Genomic DNA, 10704 nt, shown 5'->3' on the forward strand with positions numbered 1-10704 from the left:
TCCATCATTGATAAATAAGAGGAGCACCCCATGTTTTGAGTCCTTGTTATGCTCGTTTTCCATTTGACTGTTGTGAGTGTGACATGATTTCGAGGTCAAAAGTGTTTATAGAGCAGGTTGGACAACAATGTGCTTTGGAGGCAGAAAGTCTGCATGTTTTCCTTTCAAACAAAGACCGCACTAGATGACTTCACTGATTACTTTACATGGGCTGAAGGTGCTTTGATCAGTTAAATCAGCTTATCATGGTACAGGCTTTACTCTTCCTGTTAAATGGGGCATTCAGGCAGCCTTTGTCATAAATTTTACCACCATAAAGTTTCACTAGAACAGCTGACAAAAGTCATAAATGCCAGCGATAAACTTAGGGAAACTCCATGATACCCGAGTTTATGACTTCTGATATTATACCTCAACACATAATGGAAAACTGACCAGCAGCACACCAGGTTAATGGTAAATTTACTCAACATACATAATGTTATAGTATTGTAACAGTCTTTTAGATATATTTGTCCATGTTTTGGTGTGTTTATGAATAAAACCAATACATCTGTGGTGAAAGCCAAACTAAGCAATGACATAACTCTACTGTGTAAACACTACAGCGTTAGAAACAGCCATTAACATGTCATCATGCAAAATCAGAAAGAAATTAATTCTTTATTTTGACAGTTCTCACTGAAAATAAGTCACAAGGTGAGCACACAGAACTACATTATTACATTTGCCATTACATTTGCCTTTACACGCCGTAAGAGCTGGTACTGACGCTTTGAAGGAAGAAATTTAATGCAGCAATGTTTCAGTTCATCTAAACATTTTACTACATTTTACCAGCACCATCACGCACACTTGACTGCGTCATTATTTTATGACTTTTGCAGTACAAAGACTAAGGGATAGACCAAATGCAGCTATAAAGGCTGTTGTCAGGTTCTGTGCCTTCATACAAGGCAATCATTGAGCAGTCACGCGCTTTTACTGAGTCTAAGATGAAAGGCCTGTGGAACATCATAAAAACATAAACGCATTTGATTATGTCATTACACCAAACCGTTTAAGAGCACCAGAATGAACAGGAATACACACTTCACACTCTGTCTCATCATATCACCTGAAATGCCTGCTCAAATCTAGAAACCTGTTAAAGTGTGAACTGTACATAGTGCTTACAATATTGATGCCAGCAACATAAAAGATGAAAAAAAAAAAAAAAACCCCAACACACTTCAGCTTCCTCGGGGCAAAATTGATTTTGGGCAGCAACAGTTTAAGCATCCTGATGCTCAAATAGTCAGTTTTTCTTCACAGCAGCATTTTCTCCATCCATCCCATGTATTTCTATTATTGTTTAATATTATAGGTTTAAAACTCAGGATTTCTTCCACCAGAAAATCTTGACAGTGTTTCAGAACCTCAGACCGAAGATGCGTCAGCCTCCTTATCACATCATGATCCGTGACTTCCAGTCATGACCCTGATTTCTTTACAATGCCCTGTTGATTTCTGGACAATGTTCCATTATAATCACACACTATACAAATAACTAAAGATGCAATGATTAGCTCATTAACGGACTAGTCACTTGACAGGAAACAGAGTGCCAAAATTCTCTGGGAGTCAAACTGCGTGTCACTGTGTCACCATCAACAGACCAGCTGCATTGCCGGTCATGAAGAGAGAGTTACTTTACTGCCTTTCATGTGCAAAAGGCCTGAAAGCTAAAGATGAACCACATAGTTCTAGTTTAGAGGTTTTCTTAAATGTTCTAGAATAAAAAAAGATATATTCTCTCCATGTGTCTGCATGTGTGTGTATACATGCACCGCCTCTTCACACCTTGTGTGCTTTCGTAAATGTTTCACAAGACGATGACGAAGAACATGCTGATTTACATGCAAATCAACATGATTTACCTTGAGTCTGATTGTGTTCCTCACGCATCCTCCAGCAGTACGTCCATTTACTGAGGATTCCATTGTGCAGTTACTAAACATATCAGTCTGCAGTAATGGCAACATCCCTGTCTCCTCCATGAAATGGAAATGCCTGGTCAAAGCAGAATGTCGCCATAATAGTTTGTCTTTGCCATCCATTTGTCCCTGAAAGGGAAGAAATATTTGTTACTTTTGCTTTATAAACAGTTGAGGACAAGCTGCTAATACTGTATGATGATTTTGTGCAGCGTTTCAAAAAAATATAACCTACACAGATTTAAAAAAGCTTACTTTATAATCTGAGGCTAGAGCTTCATCATGATAGTAGTAACACAGGTCAAACTCCCAAACCTCGTTTGCCATAAACTGATAAAGCAGCATGGTGCCCTCTACTGAAACAACTTTGCCCAACAGTGGCTTCCTGTAAATGACAATTTAATGGATTGAAAATATTTCCCTCTCCTTATCTCGACCTCTTGGAGCTGCATGTGACACTGCTGCTGTTGAAAAGACACAAAAATCTGGACAGAATCAAACCTGGAGCAGCACCCAAGATGATTTACGTTCATGAGAGAACATCTGTTTTACAACTAAAGACACACTAACAGAGATAAGTACTACGAAATGCCAGTGCTTTAGACTTCACATCTGATAAGACCTCAGATGTCTGGGCCCATAATGAAGCATCAGCATTCAAACTTACCAAGATAAGGCTACTTAAAGAGCTGAGACTTTCTCATGGCTGCAATGCAAAAAGCCTTGAAAACGTCACCGGACCAGTCCCTCAGCAGCAGCTACAGTTTCCCAGTCAATCAAAAGAGCAGGGCCACAAAAACTGCAACACAAACTGTAACTGTGACAACACAACCCCAGTTAACTAAGGTTTGATTTATACTCAAATACAGCAGGAAAATGCTGCATGTATGTGCACCAGCTTGCCCTCTATACCCACTGTAATCTTTTGTCTCTTCTAATACCTCTTTCTGTGGCCTACCAGGCATCTACTGAACTCCACTGATATAAAACCTTAAACTACTACTGATGATCTTTGTTTTGTTAAACCAATGGGTCATGATTAAAGTATCTATGTCAGTAAGTTTATATACAGTCATATGTATTATATATATGACTGTAAATATAAAAGTATAGTATATAAGTATCCTATTCAAAAAATACCTTTAGATATTTTTTTAAGTTTCAGTAGGGTAAAGTTTCAGTAATGTAAGAGCAATTAGTCATGTGACTAGAAGGTTGGTAAACTGAATCCCTTCAACGAATGAAAGGTATTCTCCCCTTCCTCAGCAACTACAAACAAGAAGCCCTTAAGCGACTGGCCCAGTGGAGCCGCTCAGCAGACAGAGGAACAATGGAAGACGTTTCTCTGTTCAGCTCTGAGGTGTAACTGTACGAACAAGAAATGGCTGTTTATGAAACCATCTAATCTTATGCTGCTTTCTGTGACACAGCAGTTAAAGAAATATAGTTGGAAGGAGCCAATTCACTCATCATTTGTACTAATTTCTGATTACAAAACATGCATATTCACTATTTTGTGGCTTTCCAAAAGAGTTTTCATGATCATGGCTCCTAAAGAAGGATGAACTCAAATGTGTGGATGATTTCAAAGCTACCTTTAAAAAATTATTCTTAAGTTTTAAAACATTTTCAAGTTCTGGAACATCCCACTGCAGTTAACTGTTACCAGAGGACAACTTCATGTTTTCCAATTCAGTCCTTTCAGTCGTCTTTTGTTCCACCTGTCAGTGTGGATTTAGATTCCCTTGTAGGCCTTGACTGAAATAGGCTTATCTCTGCTCAGGACTCTCTGATGAACAAAAGCCCATTAAGACGTTTAAATGAATGCTCCCATTCTGAGCCCACACAATAGAGATTTCTATTTTTCAAATTGGCTGTCTTCAAAGAATTCACTAAAAGTTAAGAAGAACAAAAGCAGCAACAAACAAGACAAGACATCTTTCAAAGCCCTCAAAATAGAAATGAAAACATACATAGAGCTTATAGATTTAACTTAGACACTCAAAACCATTGTTATGATTAACCAAGTTATTTAGATAAGAGGGTTTTAATAAAAGAGTGCAAGGAATATTAAAGCCATTCAGTGTTTGTTTTAAGTTCTGAAAATGATCTAAAGAGTAATATCAAAAGACTGTCAGAGAATGTATTCTGGAGTCCTGCTGATGTCCTTTGTCCTGGCTGAATATATCATGACTAACAAGCCTTGGACTGGATTAGGCACAGAGGATTGAGCAATTTGCAGATTTGAGTTTATTTTGCTTTATATTCTTGCTCCCAGAGCACCATATTCCCACATGAAGAGAAAAATCTTATTAAAAGGCCCATATTTCCTACGGTGACATAATACCAAAGACATACATCTGTAACCATGTACCAAATGGCGAAAGTACACTGTCAGACATCTCCCGGCTTGAAGAAATTCAAATTAATTTAAGCGTTCAGTCTATCGGGGTCTTCAGTAGCCTGGTCATGGGATGCACATTCACTGGTCAAATCAAATGATGTGCTTTGGTTTTGATAAGAGGGAGGACACAATAAAACCAGTATGTCACTGACGTGAAAAACGATTAGAGACATAATAGAACGATAAACAATACAATGGAAAGTTACTGGTAATCGTAGTTTTCATCCACAGAGATTCAAAAGCAGACATACCTGCTGATTTACCTTACTGTGTGTTTCTTGGTTTTGTTGTGCTGAATCGCAGACTACTCCCACCGCTTTTCTATGGATCGAGTATAGTCCTTCGTAGTCTGCAGTAAAGACTGCCGCCATCTTTAATCACAACAGAGTCCATCTGTCGATGGTTCTTCCCTTTCTACCCTCTCTTTCTCTGTTCCAGTCTCTGTGTTCCAGCCCTCTCTGTGTTTGTTGTGGGGGGTTCTTATTTTCCATCCAACATCAAACCACCATATCGACAGGCTCATGGGCCGCCCAGTAGGGGGGCAGCTTGAACATGCTACATTGGCTGTTGTCCTTTTCCAAGCCGGAGATTAACTGACCACATTTATTTTTCTCAGAATGATATGGATAGCCCGCAAAAAATTATTTCAGCTCTAAGGCCTTTGATTTCAACAAGCCTGGCCTCAAAGCTCCTCCATGATTGTCCCTGAACGCATCTTTTCCTTAGATGTTCTGATTGATGGGATTTGGAGCGCTCTTTGATTGAGGCCACATCTGTATAACTTCTTTCAATTCCGTAAATTCATTTACGATACATTCTGATAATTGAAAACGAAAAGCTGTTTTCACATTTTTTTTCCATTTCCAGCTGTCCTATCACACGTATCCTACAAAAAAAAAAAAAAAAACATCCTCCTTTTAAGCAAAGCTTTGCTGGAATTCTTTGATCTTAGCAACTGAAACTAGATTTGACCCGAGCAGCCTCGGACGACATTTATAAGTATAAGCAGACTCTGTCTGTCTGCTTTCATCCAACTAATGCATTTCATTTAAAGTGACACTTCCTTTTTGTTCCTCCTGGTCCGTTCTGGCATTCAAAGCGTGAATGCAAAGGCGTATCTTGTTTACTGTCACTGTTTTGTTCCGCCAAACTCTTTCAGTGAACAATAAGAGGAGTTGAATTTCAAAATGGTAGATGCTCTCACCTTCCTCTCCTGCTGTGTGGCTCGTCGGATCTTGTTTCTGTGGTCCGCCATGACTGGGCGCAGTCCCCTGCCTGCCAGTCTGCAATACTTTTTCATACTCACGAATCTGTTTCTGATTCTTACTAGTCTGTTGCTGAAAGATGAGCATCTTTACTTTATATTGCAGCTTCAGCCGTGCGACCCTATTGGAGGAAACAAGGACCAGATGATTGTCTGCACAATCGTATTGTAGCTATGGTAACATCCCCAACAGGCACGAGTGTTGTGCACCTAATTGCTCCGTACACATTAAGCAACAGGAAAAAATGGAAAAATAAATCAAGCAGTGTAGCGCCAAATCAGCTTAGATTATTAGACATCACACATTTTAGCTCCAAAGGCTTTTCAATAAACTGCATCTCAAAATTATATTTTATTACAACTTACATCCATATGCTGTATGAAGTTGTGAAAACAGCCCAGTGAATGAGGAGATGAATTCAAAGAATGGAGGAGAAAGATGGATGAAAAGAAATTTTGGAGAGAGGGGGAGAGATGATATTGCCTTTGTTATGTAGCTTTATCAGCTGCTTACCTTTCAACTGGATTTCACACTTGCATGTCTTGTTGTGGCCAGGGTCAGATCCAGCACACCCTTCTCACAATGACCAATTTTCTCCTCACACAGCTCCAGCAGAGGCACGCGGTGTTGGCTGCCACTTGCATTTGCCTAGCAATGCATTTAAACACATTTTTATTTCCAGAATGTAATTTAATTGTCAGTGATCTGCACAAACATGCATTTTAAGGAAATATCAAAAATCATATTCTGACGAAATTAAAAAGTTGCAAAAGACTCAGATCATTAGACATCATAAGATTAACAGCAAGATGACAATGGGATGATCCCTTCAAAACGTCAAAACAAACTGTGGCGAGTTAGCAAAGCAGTCTTTTTAGTCTATTAACACAAGACCTGACTTTGCTATATCTCACATTACACTAGTAATCTTTTGCTCTCCTTTGCCAGCAGGAAACAGTGTGGTTTTGTGCGAAGGAAACATGGCCGCCTACAGCACCTCTAAGCATTAGAGCAGCAATTAACACATTGTATCATGTTTGTTTAATTTATACAAAAAAAAAAAACTACAAATGTTTAACCATTTTACTGAGGGTTATATGCTGGACTATTTATTGGCCAGGACCAGTTGCCAGACAAACAGTGGATACTCCAGGAAGCTACAGGTCCCTGAGCTAAATTAACCAGCTGCTAAAATAGAGAGACCTTTTCTCACAAGGTGCCATGAGAAAGAGCTTTAGGGCTAAGACAATTATTGCCGCAATTTTAAATGAAAGTGGAGACTTCTCTGAATCTCACAGGCAGAAAGCAATAAAATAGATTTCAACTGGACTATGTCTGCTGAGGTACAGAGCTGTTCAGGTGGGCTGGTTAGGATGTGGTTGATAATGTAAAAAAAAAAACATTAATGCCAGTTTTCCTCTTTAGCTACCATAAATTATTCTCAAAACTGCTCAAAACTGGTAGAACCTTGACAGTGAACATCGTATCTGCTTTTAGTTAGGTTACAGTTGAGGGGCATTGCAGTGCAGACTTTTAAACTCATTGTCCTCTGCTGTGTCCTTCAACATTATGGATATAAGTATAGATACCTGCTCTCTCATGTAGATAATCAGATCTAGGTTATTAGAAAACACTACCTTGGAGATGTCTTTCAGGAATGTGACTATTTTGAGAATAAAGAAACACTCATATCTATATTATCACATTGATATATAGCTGAAATGACTAAGCTAAGATGCCAACAGAAAAATAAAGCAGCCATTGGAGGTTTACTGGATTAGTGCAGTACATCATTTTGGTGGTCAGGATTCAGACATAGCAAATCTATGCCTCAGAGTCTCACTCTTGTTTACATAACAAAAGATGAAGCTCTGGAAAGAAAAAAGTGTGTCTGTTCAACAAAAAAATAAATATTCTCACAGATTCAGGGGAGGCAAGAGTATTCCTGCACTAGCACAGCAAAATAAGATGATGTTTCAAAGCAATACACCAATAAATAATTTAATAGACTGCTGCAGTAATACCTCTTATTCTCTCAGGGAGTGAGCTGCTTGGTGTTCCCCACATGAACAAAAATACCTCTGATCCATGTGATCTTTGACTGAAACATATTGTATCTCTCAGGTTATGATGTTGCAGGGGTTTATGATAACAAAAAAAACAGAGCTGCTAAAAAGAATCAATTATAAAATAAACTGTAAGCACCTCCAGCCATCTAAAATAAAATAAAATAGATTTTCTCAAGGATGCTTATCCTGTTTTATCATTGATGGTAACTTTCTTTGAAGAAATTAAGACTTACATTCTGTTTGATAAAGCTTCACCTTATTTGCATGACAAGTATACATTTTAAATAACAGAGGGAAAATAAATATTAATTCCCTAGAAGAAATACAGCTCAAATATGGCATTAAATGCTTTTATAAATGACGATGATGAGGAGCAGGATGATTTACATGCAAATGTTTTGCATTTGCATGTTTTACCTTGAGTCTGATTGTCTTCCTCACGCATCCTCCAGCAGTACGTCCATTTACTGAGGATTCCATTGCGCAGTTATTAAACACATCAGTCTGCAGTAATGGCAACTTCCCTGTCTCCTCCATGAAATGGAAATGCCTGGTCAAAGCAGAATGTTGCCATAAAAGTTTGTCTTTGTCATCCATTTGTTCCTGAAAAGGAAGAAATATTTGTTAACTTTACACACAGCAGAGGAAAAGCTACTAAAAGGTAAGATTTTATATTTAAATATATATATTTTAAATTATATATGTATATATATATGTTTAAAAAACACTCTATTGTCTTCAATAAAAACACATTTTAAAAAGCTTACTTTATAATCTGAGGCTAAAGCACAGGTCAAACTCCCAAACCTCGTATGCCATAAACTGATAAAGCGGGCAGCAGCAGCATGGTGCCCTCTACTGAAACAACTTTTCCCAACAGTGGCTTCCTGTAAATGACAATTTAATGGATTGAAAATATTTCCCTCTCCTTATCTTGACCTCTTGGAGCTGCATGTGACACTGAGACTGTTGAAAACACACATAAATCTGGACAGAAGCAAAACTGAAACAGCACCCAAGATGATTTACTTTAATGAGAGAACATTTTCATCTTCTGTGTCTAATTAAATGTGAGAGTTGTTGCAATGCAAAAGGCCTTGGAAACGTCACCAGACCAGTCCCTCACCAGCAGCTACAGCTTCTCAGCCACGAAAACTACAACGCAAACTGTAAACACAGCCTCAAAACAGATGTGGCTCAAGAGGACAGATGTGAATACAGAACCCCAATTATCCAAAGTCTGTATACTCAGATACTTCATTACATTTTTAAAGCAGTCTATATCCACTGTAATCTTATCTCTTCTAAGGCTATAGAAGATATGTATCTTATTAAGCAGCATTCATCCCAAAACCTTGAAATTAAGGGGAATCTTGAAATCTATAAATCATCATCCTCAAGTCACCAATAAACAGTACACCTGTCTAAAAAATGTATTATTTCTCTTATGTATAAAGATGCTGTGGTCAATTAAAGTGCGCCTGAACGTTAAGCAAAATATTGTCACATTTCAAGGGGCTCTGAATTAAATCTACCTATGTCCTTTACTCCAGAGAAGCTCCTCTTTTGGTCTATGTGCTGACAACGTGCTCTAAGCAGGTCAAGGTGAATACTCCACATCTGTGATTTTCACTGCTAGCTCATTCCCAATGGAAATGAGTCTTATTCGTTTTTCAAACAGCCTCTAGGATATCTGATCCAAAAAAAAAAAGAAAGAAAAAATAAAGCCCCTCAGGCGGGAATTCATCTTTGATGTTTTGAAAAGAAAGACAGTGAAAAGCTGCAGTCTGGCTTCATGCATATTGTATTGCTGAGAAAAGAATTACAAGCAGTAAAAATATCTTGACAGTACTGCACAGATTGCCATTAAATTTAGTTTGGATATTCACGGTTCCCCAGAAGATTCCAAGTGATTTTGGTGACCCCCCCCCATCCCTGACTTTTCTATGGCACGGTTCTGTGTAAGGTTATCTCAAAAACTAATGCTTATATTACTTTAGTGGCTAAATACTAATGTTTTTGGTGACACCTGGACCAATCCTTAACTTTGTGGTGATACCCCAGGCTTTTTCTTCATCTATCAGCCTTGTAGACGAGACATATTGAATTCTGATACATAGATTGATGTGAGCTCATTTTCCCATCGTTGGCAACTTTCAACTGTGCTCATTTTCAGCTATGTAGCCTGTTTATTATATATATATGAGGCTTTTTACTGACTGTGAATTTTCCTTTATTGCCAGTGATGCCATACAGTTTCAACAGCAACAAAAACTAAATCCTCCAAAACGGCCATACAGTTCGATCAACACCTCTCTCAAAGAGTTTCAACAAAAAAAACTGAACCTGATAACCTACATGAGTTTCATTAGCTTGGTGTAATTTAGTTCCAAATGAGTGTGTACTAGGCTTTCCACCCCCTTCCAATACTTCTGCATTGTGTATGCAAACATTACAGCGTGTGGGTAGCGCCACCCTTAGTTTTATTGAAATCGGATCAGTGCTGGACGCGCTGAACGTGCAACTTGGTATTTGTGCAGCAACATTTCAACATCTCTGTCAAACAGACAGCGTGAAAAAACCGAGCAGCAGAAACTACAGGCTCTCACCTTCTTTGTGCTTCTTTTGTTGCTCACACTGGCAGCAGGAAGCCAGAACCTACAACAGACCAGACATATTGTTCTCACGTGGTAGATAACAGCCCCCCCTTGTGGCCAAATCACAACAATACATTTACATCTGTAGTCCGACTCAGGAGCTTGTTACAGGTCGTGTGCATAATGGAGGGACGAAGTCGTGCCAAGAAAGCACAGGCAAGACAACAATTAGCTTACTGCACCACGTTATTAGCAGTGTACGCGCACCAATAACGTGTCCTATGTATGTACAAAAAGAATAAAGAGGAGCGGTTCAGCGCAGGCGCGGTGGCCAAGTGGTAAGGCGTCGGTCTCGTAAACCGAAGATCGCGGGTTCGAACCCCGTCCGTGCCT

General features: G+C 38.8%; 1 non-coding gene across 1 annotated transcript; it reads left to right on the top strand.

The window, feature by feature from the left end:
* The first annotated feature begins 10632 nt into the window (after positions 1-10632).
* On the top strand, positions 10633-10704 carry trnat-cgu. The gene has a single exon. It is a non-coding gene; the product is annotated as a tRNA-Thr (tRNA).

This window comes from Toxotes jaculatrix, chromosome 18 (assembly GCF_017976425.1).
Source record: "Toxotes jaculatrix isolate fToxJac2 chromosome 18, fToxJac2.pri, whole genome shotgun sequence".
NCBI lineage: Eukaryota > Metazoa > Chordata > Actinopteri > Toxotidae > Toxotes > Toxotes jaculatrix.